This window comes from Chelonia mydas, chromosome 1, assembly GCF_015237465.2.
Source record: "Chelonia mydas isolate rCheMyd1 chromosome 1, rCheMyd1.pri.v2, whole genome shotgun sequence".
In the NCBI taxonomy this organism is placed as follows: Eukaryota; Metazoa; Chordata; order Testudines; family Cheloniidae; genus Chelonia; species Chelonia mydas.
Window position 1 is genome coordinate 199,450,619 of NC_057849.1, and position 14,781 is coordinate 199,465,399.

The window sequence follows — 14,781 nt, forward strand, 5'->3', positions numbered from 1 at the left end:
CTTCTTCCATGTGGCGAAGATGGCTGCCTTCCCGTCCCCAAAGTGGACTCTGCCAGTGGTCTGCTGAGCTGCTAAGGCACCAGTACAGCATGCCCGACAAAGCTAAGTAGGTGGGTTACACCACTGGTAAGGAGAAACCAGCTCTGGGAGAAACAGGGCCAGTGATACCCTATCTGTGGGAGGCAGTGGATGATGCTAGTCAACATTCTATAGTTTAATTTATGGGCCATGGGTTATTTATCAATATTTCCCTTCAGCATCTAAACATGCTGTTTGTGAGCAGCTGCTGGAACGACACCCTGCCTGCATGATGATAACTAAGAAAGATGCTGCTTCTGGCATGGAGGATCTCTGATTTAAATGCATGGGCCCCAGTGGGTGTTACAGAATCTCTTCTGCACTGACCCATTGAGGCACAGGCCTGAGTAAAGGGAGGTGCAGACCTGCATTGCCCTAGGGGGAGCCCTGGTAGCTGTTGTGCGTCAGAACACACGCCTCCAAGAGCTGTCAGGTGCACAAGGGAAATATGTACACTGCACTGTCCCTTAGGATGGTGCTCCATGCTCCCGGCTCTGTGGCTGGCCAACTCTGCAGACTGGTGCAGCAGCGGGGAAATGCCTTCACCTTTTACCACTTTTGTTGTCTTGCACCCCTAAGGGTTCATAGAGGGAGCAGTCCCTGCATTTCCCAGAGTGCAGGAACTGCAAGTGAGCCAGCCCTTGCATGTGAGAAAAGGGTGCAAAAGAGAGGAAGGTTCTTTGTGCCATCACCGTTGCACACCCGCCCCAGGCCAGGTAGGATGTGGCCATAGAATCACAGACTATCAGGGTTGGAAGGGACCTCAGGAGGTCATCTAGTCCAACCCCCTACTCAAAGCAGGACCAATCCCCAATTTTTGCCCCAGTTCCCTAAATGGCCCCCTCAAGGATTGAACTCACAACCCTGGGTTTAGCAGGCCAATGCTCAAACCCCTGAGCTATCCCTCCCCTCCCCAAATATTTGTGAGAAGCTGCTGGTGCAACACCTTGTGAATGCAATGACTATGGATGCTGCTGCTGGTGGCAGCGATAATCTCCAGTTTAATTTATGGGCCTCAGTTTGTGTATAAAGATACAGTTGTAGATATAGTGTAATCCTGTCACTGTCTGTGTGCAGAGCACAGCTGTCAATCAACTACACTTTGCATCAGCACATTTTGATATAAATAAGTATGTTCCCTCTCTACCCATATTGTTATTAATGTCCCAGTAGTGCTGAGAGGCTTCAACAAAGATCAGGGCTTCATTGTGCCAGGTGCTGAACAAATGCATAGTGAGAGGTAGTTGCTGCTGCAAAGACCTTACAATCTAAATATCTTGGGTGAACAAAGGTGAGGAGAGGAAACAGTCACAGAGAGGGGAAGTGATTGGCCCAAGGTCACAGCAGGTCAGCAGAAGAGCTAGGAATTCAACCCAGGTTTCCTGCCTCCCTATAAAGTGTCTTATACACTCCGAGTTCCAATAAGCAAAAGATTTTCTGGAGGGGGGGCAGGGCAAGTCCTCACCACTTAAAGAGGCGGGGAAGCACGAGAATTTTAAAAAAAAAACTGACATGTTTGGGAGTGGAACTTCCTCCCACCCATCTCTATAAATTCCAGTTTATAGGACCATGGCAAGGGCAGGATCTGTGCCCAGAAAGAGAAACTTCACAAGGGGGGTTGGGTTAAAGCACAATTCCCTCTCTAGGGCCCTGATTTTTCTTTCTCTCACACTGGTGTCAATCAGGAGTAACCCCTTGGAAGTCTGTGGGACTGCACCTTTTTGTAAATTGGACAGTTGTTGACAAGTCTCACAATTTTATCATGAGTCTCACAATGTCTGGTGTTTAAGTTGGTTTTTAAACCCCAGGAATCAAGAGATTGTCTGAGAATCTCAGTTTTCATTAAAAAAAAAACAACCCCAAAACAGTAAGTTTCTAGTGTTCACAGCTGAAGAGAAAAGCTGAAAAGTGAGATCTTGGTGAACCATGAAGACCCAGAAAGCAGAAGGTAAAGAAAAAGACACCTCATATTATTGTTATTATAGAACTCTCATGATTTTTAAGCCATTTTCATGTGGGGCGGGGGGAGGGCAGTTGCATGTAACTTGTAATTTTTAAATGCTTGGTGTTGGCTATAGTGATCTGAGTGAGTGAGATGGTTATCAAGGTTTTCATGGTTTATTTTAATAGGGTCCTTATGAACCTAACAAAAAAAAAAAAGTCAAATCCCATCCTAATCTCTTGTTCACATTGTCTTCATGCAACTTGTATCATTAAATGACCCTCCCCAAGAAAACAGAACTGGCTCTAAATGCAATACAACATAGATAGGGAAGCTGCTCTGTGTCTAGAGAACCCTGCTAGACAGGAAGACCTCTGTTCTGTCTGAAACTAACTCTGCCTCTTTCTAAGGGTTTGTCTACACTACAGGTTATGTCGGGATAACTTATGTCGCTCAAAGGTGTGAATAAGTCACTTATAATAAGAGCTTCTCTCACCGACATAGGTACCACCTCTCACAGAGCTGGTTTTATTATGCCAACAGGAGAGCTCTCTCCTGTCAGCAGAGAGCATCTTAACCAGATGTGCTACAGCAGCGCAGCTGCACTGATGCATCTGTGCCACTGTAGCACTTCTAGTGCGGACTAGCTCTAAAGTGTCGAGGCTAAGTAGGCTTTTGTACCCTCCAGTCTCTCTAACATGAATTTGAAATCTGCTGCTGGTATGTAACTCAGAATAAAGCCCCACACCTCTGTCAGGCATCCTCTAGTGTAGCGGTTCTCAAACTGGGGGTCGTGACCCCTCGGGGGGGTCACAACCTTACTATGTGGGGGATCACGACCTGTCAGCCTCCTAACTCCGCTTCACCTCCAGCATTTATAACAGGGTTAAATATAAAAAAGTGTTTTTAATTTATAAGGGTGGGTCGCATTCAGAGGCTTGCTGGGTGAAAGGGGTCACCAGCAGAAAAGTTTGAGAACTTCTGCTCTAGTGGTCCCCCGTACACTCCATCAGAGGGACCTTTGAAAGAAAGACCACAAGGTCTCTCAGCAAACTGGCTGGAGAAATTTAACAATAGCATCATCAGTCAGGTTCCTGACAAAAATCTGTAAAGGTGGATTCTCCAAAACCATTTAAAGAGAAAGACCCCGTACAACTGAAATTAAATGCAGACAACGGTGATGCTTTCTTTGCTTGTGAGCAGTGCTGCAGAGCTTTATTCAGTTTAATTGGAACAGCAGTTGCCTTGATCTTGCTGCTGCTGAACTGAAAATACCATCATTAATAGCCGATCCTGCGTTTAGCAATCCAAGCACTGTCTATTTTAATGTCAGCAGCTCTTGAATCTCAAGGTTTTGAGGGGTGACAGGTGGGAGACAAGATAGGATTTCTGGGCTAACAAATAAGCTATATGAGACAAAGAACTGGGGCTAGATTCTCAAAGAAGCTTAGGTGTTGTAATGCTTAGCATCACAATGCCTAACTTTTAGGCAGCTAGATAATCACTGGGATTCACAAAGCCCGAGTTAGGAGCTCAGGCTCCCTGTATGATGAATGAACGGAAATAGGTGCCTAAGAACAAGATTCACAAAAGTCAGCATGCTAGGCTGCTCCCCATCGGAGGTAGTCAATGGGAGATGCTGAGGAGGAGGGGCGGGGGGGAGCTGTCCTAAACCTCGCCCCTCAGAGAAAGGAAGCTATCTCTGCTTGGGATTCTCAGCTGCAAACCCTCTTTTGGAGTTGGGCACGAATGCCATTTTTGCAACAAATGTGGGGAATTTTCCACACTCCTGAGTGCAGAGGCGACGTGTAGGAAGAGGCATGGGGGGGTCAAGTACCCCCCAGGATTGGCTGCCAAGGGCAGGGAGGGAGATGGGCTCTGTTCTTCTCTCCCTGAGCCTCTCCCCTGGCATGCTTGGCCGCTCTCCCTGGCAGCAGGGCAGGGAACAGGACGGAGCCACTTCTGCCTGAGAGAGCCTAGGACAGAGCAGCCCAGCTGCTAGGGAGAGTGGCCAAACATGGGGGGGGAGGGAGAGGCACAGGGAGAGAAGGACAGAGAGCCTCCCTCCCCCCTTCCCACAGGTAATGTGGGGCCAGGAGAGCACTGCACCCCTGTGCTGGGTGCAGGGTGGGAGAGGTCACTGGGCCGGGGCTGTCACGTGTCCTTCCCTTTAGCTTGTCCTCCCTGGTCATCTGTGCCTGAGTGACGTAGTTATACTGACATAAGTTTGTAGTGTAGACCAGTGCTTAGAGAACTGGTAGGTAGGGTCCCATGGGAGGAAAATCTTTAGAGATAAAGGAGTTCAGAAGATCTGGCAGTTTCTCAAGGAGACAATATTAAAGACACTACTGCAAATTATCACAATGAGTAGGAAAGATAGGAAGAATAGCAAAAGGCCAGCACAGCCCCATCTGGAGTCCTTTAATGGCCTAAATTTATCCTCACATCACACCTGTGAGGTAGGGCAGTGATAAAAATCAAAAAGGAATCCTATAAAAACTGGAAACATGTGCTTCTTTGCTAAGGAAGAGTACAATAGAAGAGCTCAAGCATGTAGGGTTAAAATCAGAAAGGCTAAGGCACAAAATCGGGTACACCTAACAGGGCATAAAAGGCAATGAAAGAGATTCTTTAAATATATTAGGAACAACAGAAAGATGAAATGAGGTGTAGGTCCTCTACTTAGCAGGGAAGGAGAACTAATAACTGACGACATCCAGAAGGCAGAGGTATTTAATGCCTATTTTTGCTTCAGTCTCCACTAAGAAGGTAAATGGTGGCCAGATAGTCAACACAAACAATATTAACAACAAGGGGAAAGGAATGCAAGACAAAATAGGGAAAGAACGGGTTAAAGAATATTTAGATAAGTTGGATGTATTCAAGTTGGCAGGGCCTGATGCAATTCATCCTTGGGTACTTAAGAAACTAATTGAAGCAATCTCAGAACCATTAGTGATTATCTTCAAGAACGCATGGAGGATGAGTGAGGTCCCACAGGATTGGAAGGGCAAACATAATATCTATCTTTAAAAAGGGGGAACAAAGAGGATCCAAGGAATTATAGACCAGTTAGCCCAACTTCAATATCAGGAAAGATAATGGAACAAATTAATTAACAATTCATTTGTAAGCAACTAGAGGATAATAGGTTTATAAGGAATAGCCAGCATAGATTTGTAAAGAACAAATCATGTCAAACCAGCCTAATTTCCCTTTTTGACAGAATGACCGACCAAGTGGATAGGGGGAAGCAGTACATGTGATATATCATGATTTTAGTAAGACTTTTCACACAGTCTGACATGACATTCTCATAAACAAACTAGAGAAATGTGGTCTAGATGAAATTACTATAAGGTGGGTGCAAAACTGGTTGAAAGACTAGACTCAGAGTAGTTATCAATGGTTATCTGTCAGTCACTGTCCCACAGAGGTCAGTTCGGGGTCCAGTACAGTTCAATATTTTCATTAATGAGTTGGATAATAGAGCTGGATAAAGCATACTCTTGTATGCTTATAAAATTTGTGGATGACACCAAACTCAGAGGGGTTGCTAGCACTTTGGCGGACACAAGTAGTATTCAAAACAACCTTGACAAATTGGAGAATTGGTCTGAAATCAACACAATGAAATCGAATAGGGGCAAGTGCAAAGAACTTCACTTAGAAAGGAATAAATAAAATCTGCAACTGCAAAGCGGGGAATGACTAGCTAGGTGGTAGTACTGCTGAAAAGGATCTGAGGTTTATAGGGGATCACAAATTGAGTATAGCCAACAATGTGATGCAATTGCAAAAAAGGCTAATATTCTGGGATGTATTAAGAGGAATGTCGTATATCACATATGGGAGGTAATTGTCCTATTTTATGTGGCACTGGTAAGACCTCAGACCACCTACAGTGTCCAATTTGGGGCCACATTTTAGGAAAGAGGTGGACAAACAAGAGAGAGTCCAGAGGAGAGCAACAAAAATGATCAACGATTTAGCAAACCTGATCTGTGAGGAAAAGTTAAAAAAAACTGGACCTATTTAGTCTTGAGAAAAGAAGTCTGAGGGGGGACCTGAAAACATTCATTAAATATGTTATGGGCTATCATAAAAAGGACTGTGATAAATTGTTCTCCGTGCACCCTGAAGGCAGGACAAGTAGTAATCAGCTTAATTTGCAACAAGGAAGATCTAGGTGAGATATTAAGAAAACTTTCTAACCTGTAAGGGTAGTTAAGCACTGGAACAGGCGTCAGAGGGAGGTTGTGGAATGGCCATCACTGGAGGTTTTCAAGAACAGGTTGGACAAACACCTGTTGGCTGGTCTAGGTTTACTTGATTCTGCTTCAGTCCAGCCCTACATGTCTATGACTGTGTGATTCCAAAGAGCCCAAGTGACAGGATGGCAACATAGGTGCTTGTCTTATGTACCCTATATATACACTGTCAAATTTACACCTAGGCAATCCTGCTACAGTCAATACAGTTCCATGGGTGCAATGGTGCAGGCCAGAGCTGGCTGAATAATTCAGTATAAACAATACTCATTGTAGATTTTGTTTCCAGTCAAATTATCTGTCTGCCGTCACACAGGGTGTGAGCTGGCCTTGTCTGGTCATGGGGTGTGTCATAAATATAAAGGGAAGGCTAACCACCTTTAAATCCCTCCTGGCCGGAGGAAAAACCCTTTCACCTGTAAAGGGTTAAGAAGCTAAGATAACCTCGCTGGCACCTGACCAAAATGACCAATGAGGAGACAAGATACTTTCAAAGCTGGGGGGCGGGGGAGAACAAAGGGTTCTCTCTGGCTGTGTGTGTCTTTTGCCGGGACCAGAGCAGGAATGCAGGTCAGAACTCCTGTAAAAAATCAGTGAGCAATCTAGTTAGATATGCGTTAGATTCTGTTTTGTTTAAAGAAAAGGAGTACTTGTGGCACCTTAGAGACTAACCAATTTATTTGAGCATAAGCTTTCGTGAGCTACAGCTCACTTCATCGGATGCATCCGATGAAGTGAGCTGTAGCTCACAAAAGCTTATGCTCAAATAAATTGGTTAGTCTCTAAGGTGCCACAAGTACTCCTTTTCTTTTTGCGAATACAGACTAACACGGCTGTTACTTTGAAACCTGTTTTGTTTAAATGGCTGATAAAATAAGCTGTGCTGAATGGAGTGTATATTCCTGTTTTTGTGTCTTTTTGTAACTTAAGGTTTTGCCTAGAGAGATTCTCTATGTTTTGAATCTGATTACCCTGTAAGGTATTTACCATCCTGATTTTACAGAGGTGATTCTTTTACATTTTCTTCAATTAAAATTCTTCTTTTAAGAACCTGATTGCTTTTTCATTGTTCTTAAGATCCAAGGGTTTGGGTCTGTGTTCACCTATGCAAATTGGTGAGGATTTTTATCAAGCCTTCCCCAGGAAAGGGGGTGTAGGGCTTGGGGGGATTTTGGGGGGAAAGACGTTTCCAAGTGGGCTCTTTCCCTGTTATATTTGTTAGACGCTTGGTGGTGGCAGCAATAAAGACCAGGGACAAAAGGTAAAATAGTTTGTACCATGAGGAAGTTTTAACCTAAGCTGGTAAAAGTAAGCTTAGGGGTTTTTCATGCAGGTCCACACATCTGCACCCTAGAGTTCAGAGTGGGGAAGGAACCTTGACAGGGTGGGTAGGAGGTCCTGTCCTCCCAGAGTCTGTTGCTCACCCTACCCCATCTCCTGGACTGTTTCAGGGTTTCCCTACACACAGGAAGGATATAGGAGTGGTCTGTTTGCAGTCTGGAAACTCTAGACACAGAAGACTGGAATGTGCAAGGCAGCAGTTTTGAGTACTGGGGAGCAGAGCTGGGTGAGATTTTTCAACTGAGACTTATTATTTAGGTGACAAAAAAAATGCAGATTTGGCAACACCAAAACATTTCTAAAGTTCATGTCAAGTTCATCAAAATGTTTCAGTAGAAATAAAAAAAAAAGCTAAAAAATATTCCAACCCCCTCCGAAACGTTCATTTTGACATTTTTGGTATGAAACGTTGCGGTTTTTTGACTGAAAGTGACTACGTGTTTTGACATTTCCTTTACATTTTAAAATGTCTCTTAAAATAAAATTAAAAAGTGCTTGAAATCTAAATCAAATGTTTTATTTCAGGTCGAATTAAACATTTCATTGAACCCAAAACTCCCCCCCTCCCTCGACCCAATTTTTCAGAATTGCTACTGAACTGAATTCACCTAGCTCTGCAGGGGAGGGGAGATAAACTAGTCCCAGGTGAGTTTGAACGCAGACTCCCTTAAAGGGCCAGCTCACTCCTCAACATTCGTAAATAATTGTTTCCATTATTCAATCATTTCTAGTTTGTTCCTAATTTACAGTACCTTCCACTGTCCCAATTCAGCAAAGTATTTGAATATGTGCTTAAATCCATCCCTAGTCAGCAAAGCACTAAAGCGTATACTTAACATTGAATATGTGCTTCTGTCCCATTAAAGTCAATGGGCTTTACACACGCTTAAAGTGAAGCACATGTTGAAGTGCTTTGCTGAATAGGGATGATTTGCTGACTCGGGGCCTTAGTCCTGGTAATCAGAAAATACAGAAAAAAACATTTGTTGGTAGTTAAGCAAGATTGTTTGAAAACCTTTCAGTAAGTCTGGGGTTCTTTAACAAGCCTCGATGGAGGGAAGATAATGCAACTATTAATTATTAATGTTTACTAATGATGACAATGATTATTATCAACCAACCTCTCATTCTCACCATCTTTCTAATCAGAGTGATCCTGTTGCTATTACAGATAATTAAAATCCCTAAACCAAGGTGCATGAGGAAGCAGCCCTTTTGAGTGTAAATACTAAATACTTAGCATAACAAGAGAGCTCCCTGACTCGGAGCACAGATAAGTGAAGTCACTGGCTTCCATTCTTTTTAATTTACCATCTGTTCCGTATGACACAGCCTGCGTCTCTTTAGGGTTTAGTACCAATTTATTATCCAAAAGCCACCTCTGTCTGCTATTAAAATCACGTTGGAGTGATTTAGAGAGGGAATCTGCCCATTCGCCCAAGTGGAAAGATGTGTCATCAGCATAAACCTAAATGCTACCGCCGTCCAGGACTCTAGGAATGGGAACTATATCAACAAAATGCACCCTCCCCCATCTCCTGCTCTTCTGCAGCACAGCCAGCCAGCATGGTCTAGTCCTAAGGCAAACATACCTCTCTCTCTCTCTCTCCTGTTTCCTTCTCTCTATTTCCCCCTACCTGCTGTTTCTCTCCCCTGACATTTTCCCCATATCCTACTCCCTCTCCTCTCTCACTTGACCCCAGTCCAGTTACTATTCTGTTTCTTTCATGTGCATCCTTTCTATCTTGCTCCCTTTCCCTTTTTCTTTTCTCTCAGTCCCATTTTCTTCCGTTGGTCTCCCCGTTCCCCTCACAAGCCAACATTCTCATTACACTTTCATCTCTGTTGCCCACATCTTTCTTTCTCTTCCCCTCTCTCACTGACTTTCATTCCTCTCAGTCTGACCATCATTATCCCTTTCCTTTCCCTGATTTTTTTTCCATCCTGGTCTCACCTTGCACTCAACCCTAGCCACGCTTTCCCTTGCCTGTCATTTCCTTTTCTCCATCCCATCCAGTCCTATTACTCACCCCATTATTTAATAAAACACAGATAAAGATAATTGCCATCACTTCCGAAAGCCCGGGGGACAACTTAGAAACCTCCTAGCAGCTCCAGGACAAGATCTCACCTTAATAATGGATGATTGTTAAACTAAGTGAGAGTTTTCAATAGTCTGCACAAATTGATCCCGACAATGCCCCCTCCACCTCCACAGCCACCTCACATGGCTTTAGCCACTTTCAATTAACTGAACAGCCCAAAGCATTCCACAGGGACCTCGGACAAATAGAATCCAAACAGAAAACAAGCAGGGGACTCCAAAGCAATTAAATACAAGGTGGATTGGCTCCAGGGCATCTGGCAGCCCTACCAGAGGTCTGGGACACAGCTAGAAAAAGCACCATGGAACTCAGACCCTAAGGGGGCACCAGATGTGGAACAGGTGGCAAAGCTCACTTCAGGACAGAGACAGAGCAGACTAGTGGTACCTGTGATGGTTCATGTATGTGGGTAGCTGTGAAAGTGACACCTTTGTTTGCTGTGTGCTGCGTGTTTAAGACCACTACCAGTTTGCAGCGGCATCAGCCACTTTGTCCTCAGGTTTTGCTACAGCCTGTTTCAAAGGAGACACATGCACAGTGTTGTCAACATCATCAGTCTTTCACTTTCATGTGTACTAAAACTGACTGAAACTCACTTAGAATACGTGGGGGAAAAAAATGGGACAGGAAAAGAAAAAAGGCTGGTTCCCATCAGATGATCAATATCAGCCAGGGCTAGAGATGACTTTTTCAACCATGGAGAAACAACTGTTCTTGTTGAATTGCTTGGGAGCTTTGCCAGTGGACAAAGATAAACTAATAATGTCAAGGAGAGAAGGGGTGAGATTGCTGAAACCTTAGCTACAGTAAGAGAGTTGATGGAAACATTTCCAAGGGGCATGTGGCAGGCCTCATGGAATGCAATCAATGCAAACCAGGCACAAGAAAAAGGGGAGGGAAACTGGCATCCACTATGCAGCCAGGATGCTGGTGCCCAGGAGGGAGAGCAATGGGGTAGTACACAGGTTTGCCTGCTTATCTGTCTACTCTGTGCCATGCCACTGCAACTATTCTGGGGAAACAGAAGACTTGCAGTTGTCCGAACTGTCAATGCAGTACTTTTCTATATCACATGCCTGTCAATCCCTCCAACAGCAACAGAGTCCATGGACACTAACTTGTTCTCAATTCCTACCCAGCTCTACCAGTGCAACATCAGGGGGGCTGCAGGGCACAAGTGAGAGGCATTGGCAGAGCTGTGTTCCAGGGCAGCGCTGTGTAGGGAGCCCAGGACTGGAATATGAAGGGTGGCTGCTGGGCTGGGCTCAGGTGCATTGGCAGAACAATCTAGGGTTCTCATGAATATGGGTTAACAGGAGGCGCTGAAAGTCATCAGAGCTGTACACATAGAGGAAGTTTGCTCCTGGACAGTCTCAACCTAAACCAACCAGTTCTTCGTCGTAAAACGAATCTTTGCCTTGTGTTATGTTTATGCAGAACATTTTTGTCCAAACTCTTCTCATCCAAAACGCTCATTGCCCAGAACTGGATACGTCCTCAGCGGTGCATAATTCATGTTGAAAAGCTGCCGCGTCCATTTATTTGAAACTACATTTTTCCAAATAAATTCCCTGTCCCCTGGAACTCTGCAGTAATAGATTTGAACAACATGCATCACCTGAAATGTCCAGCCACATGGCAACAGCCCAAGGGTACATTTATCTGGCAATTCTTAAAGGCACAGATTCTTAAAGGGAAGTTCACTATGTTCGGTAGGTTGCTGTCAGTAATGGATTTGTCTCAGAAGTACTCCAGGGAAAACTGAAGAATTCACATGGTCATGTTTTCCTGAATTTCTGGCAGTTCATCCTTGACAAATAGTTAAGCTAGTCTTCTAAAATACCTGTCTCCCTGCCCACCCCCTGTATTTTGCAAAGCATTTCCCTGAGCAGTTATTCTCATGGAACCATATTAATCCCTGGTGTAATTCCACTGACATTAGCCTCAGTTACACCAGGTATGAATTTTGTCCCATTGACTTTTGATTTTGTCCCATTGACTTTCATGAGAACCACACGGACAGACGCCAGTGCTGTGTTTTAGAAAAGTAGATCACTGAAATAATTTGAACTTTTCAGTGTTAATTTCCAAATTTTCACAATTAAAAATAAAATCGGAACACATTTTCTTCATCATTACAAAACTAGAGGTGATAAACGGACAGTGAAAATGCCACGTTACAGGATTATATTACCAAATGGGATGACTTGTCCAAGGTCAGAACCAGTTACTGCAGGAGTCAGGAGCAGAATCCAGGAATCCTGACTTCAGATACCATCATAGAACTGCCAGATGCCATTGCCTAGATATTTATGCTCCAATTAGCAATGGAGTAATTAATATTGTGTCACCAAACCCCAAGCTCCTTCTCTGTTTTTAAAGCTTACAGACCTGGGGTGGGTCTTTTGCTGGACTGGTAGCCCTCCAGCCCTGATGGTTTCCCTCACAGGGGGAATTCTCATTCTCATGCTCTTCAGTGGGACTTACTCACATCCTGCAGAGGGTGAATAGGGCCTCTCTCTGAGGACTCACAGGTCAGATACAGAAACTGTACAAGTGTCTCACGCCACTGCCTCACCCCTGACATGCAGGAATCTGCTCCTGTGGGGAGGAGCGATCTCTCTCCATGGCCCACATACCCCTTGGTCCTTCTGTCAACAAAGGGACCAGCTGTGATGATAGCAGACGCTTAGCCATTAGGAGCTCCTCTTAGCCCCACCACCTCTTCATGTAGACCACTGAAGTCATAAAATGGGACCACATTACCCCCTGGTGGCTAATCGCTTCCCTTTGCTATTGACCAGGGCTCCATACACCCTGAGCCATACAGTCTCTCCATCCCAAGCTGCTTCTGCCCTGACTGAAACAAAGGCAAGAGTCCATATTTCCAGCAGGGCCCAAGTTCCTTCTCCATGTTTCTGCTCCTCTTTAAATGGCTTTGTTTTGCTTAAGCACCCCTCTTAAAGTAATGTTTAGTTTCCAGCTGGAATGAGCTCCAAGAAGCACAGCCGGGGCCCTGCCTGAACGGCGGCCTGTAATTTACGGTGAGTTATGTTTCAATTACCTCAGTGTTATAGCGTCTCGGTGAGGGCAGGCATTATGTCATGTCAGGGATACGGGCGAGGAGAAAATACAGACGCTCCCATTACAGCTAGTGATGGAGCAGTTTTAATAATACTGCAGGGGAAAAAAATAGGGGGAGCGCAAATGACTTTCCAGCCATACCATTACTGCACATTAGTAACACAACACGACCAGGGGGTGGGGAGAGAGAAGGAGCAGAGCGAAGAATGGGGAAAGAAAGGGGGAGGGGTGCGATAAGAAAGAGAGAAAGGACTAGAGTGAGAGATGGGGGCAGAGAGGGAGATAGAACATGGGATGGGGAGAAAAGAAAGGGATGGAGAGATAAAGAAAGAGAGAAGGAAGCTTGTGGTGGAGAAAAAGAGCAAGGGATGGACAGAAAGTGGGGGTGTGACAGAGAGAAGTAGATGGAGGTATGAGGAGAAGCAAGGAGAGACAGTACATGGTGGGGAGAGGGCAGAAGGGAGATGGCACCTAATATATTTTATTTTCTTGACTTAAGGTTGTAGCCTACCTTCACTGCACAGCCATGGAAGGGCCCTGCCTATGGTGGAAATGCTACAATTTTCTTGTGCAGGGTGATGGTGGGAACCTATCAGCTCTGCAGAACCCAGCTCAACAGGCCTGCTTTCCCTGCCGATGTCTGGCATGGGGTTCTCTACTCACTGCTAGGGTGGCTCCATGTGACTGTATTTGGGAAATAGCTGCCCCTGGTCTGACACCCTTTTCCATCACTTGCTCATGCTGCAGCCTCTCTCTCATTCCTGGAGTTGTCATGCTTCCCCTTCCCCCTGGCAAAGTCACTGTGGGGGCTTCCCCCTTCTGGGTTATCAAAGTCTCACTGGACTGGCTATCCCAGCAGTCCTCCCAGTTCAAGACTGTACCACTTCCTCAGTGGCAAGTAGAGGACCCTGGGCCTGCCCTCTACTTCAGGTTCAAGCCATGGACCCTCTAATCCAAGACCAAGGTCTGCACTATCCTAAACCTTGCTGTCATTTCGCTGGGCTTTTTCCTACTCCACCTCTATCATCCTTCTGCTCCACCATCTCTCTGGGTAAACCCTTCCTGCAAGGCCAGGATCCCAGGCCTTCTACTCTGCCCCTGAGCATCTTCCTTTCCCTCCGTAAGCCCAGAGAGTGACTGCATGCTCCTACACTGCAGCCTCCATCTTCCCTCACTTCCTGGCCTTATACCAACCCCACCTGCTCCTATCTAGCTGGGCTCCAGCCTCAATCAGTGCTTGCTTATCAAGTCTAACTCTCCCTCTGGTGTGGCCTATCAGGTTACTTAACCCCCTTCTGAGCCACATTAACCCTCTCCAGCCTAGTATGTGGTGAACATCCCAACACAATGCTGAAGAGCACTGAGAGGGGGCTGGGGAAGGAAGTGGAGCATGGCTAGTGAACCCATCTCTGTCCATTCTCCCAGCATGGAGAGGAGTACAAGCCAGGCATGGCCCAGTTCAGCTGAGGTTGAATGGAGGCTTCGCATGGAGTTATCCTTGTGCTACACTCGGGCTCACATGGGGCAGAGTGTAAAGACTGGGATAGGGGAGTTGGTACGAACCTTAATGGTATCTACCAATCCTATGAATAAGAGTCTCTTGTTGAAAGAATACAGCATTCAACTTTCCAATCATCATAGTAAAACATCTAATTTCTATTGTTACGGGGTTTTTTATTTCATTTGAGCAGGGTAAGTCTGTGACTTTGCTCTCTCTCTCTCTCAGAATTGCTCATGCTCAGTGACTCTTGTTCGCACTCTCGCTCTCTTTCCCCCTGCCCCTTTATTTTCTTGACACAAATAGCAGTCATTGCTCAGAGAATGTGCTGGGTTAGCCTGCTTTGTAATTCAAACCTTTTATTCAGGTTACCATTATGTACTAAAGAGGAAAATATGTATTGGCTAAATGGCCTTTTATGGATGTTCCCATTGTGGGAAGGAAGGTTGGGCTCACATACAC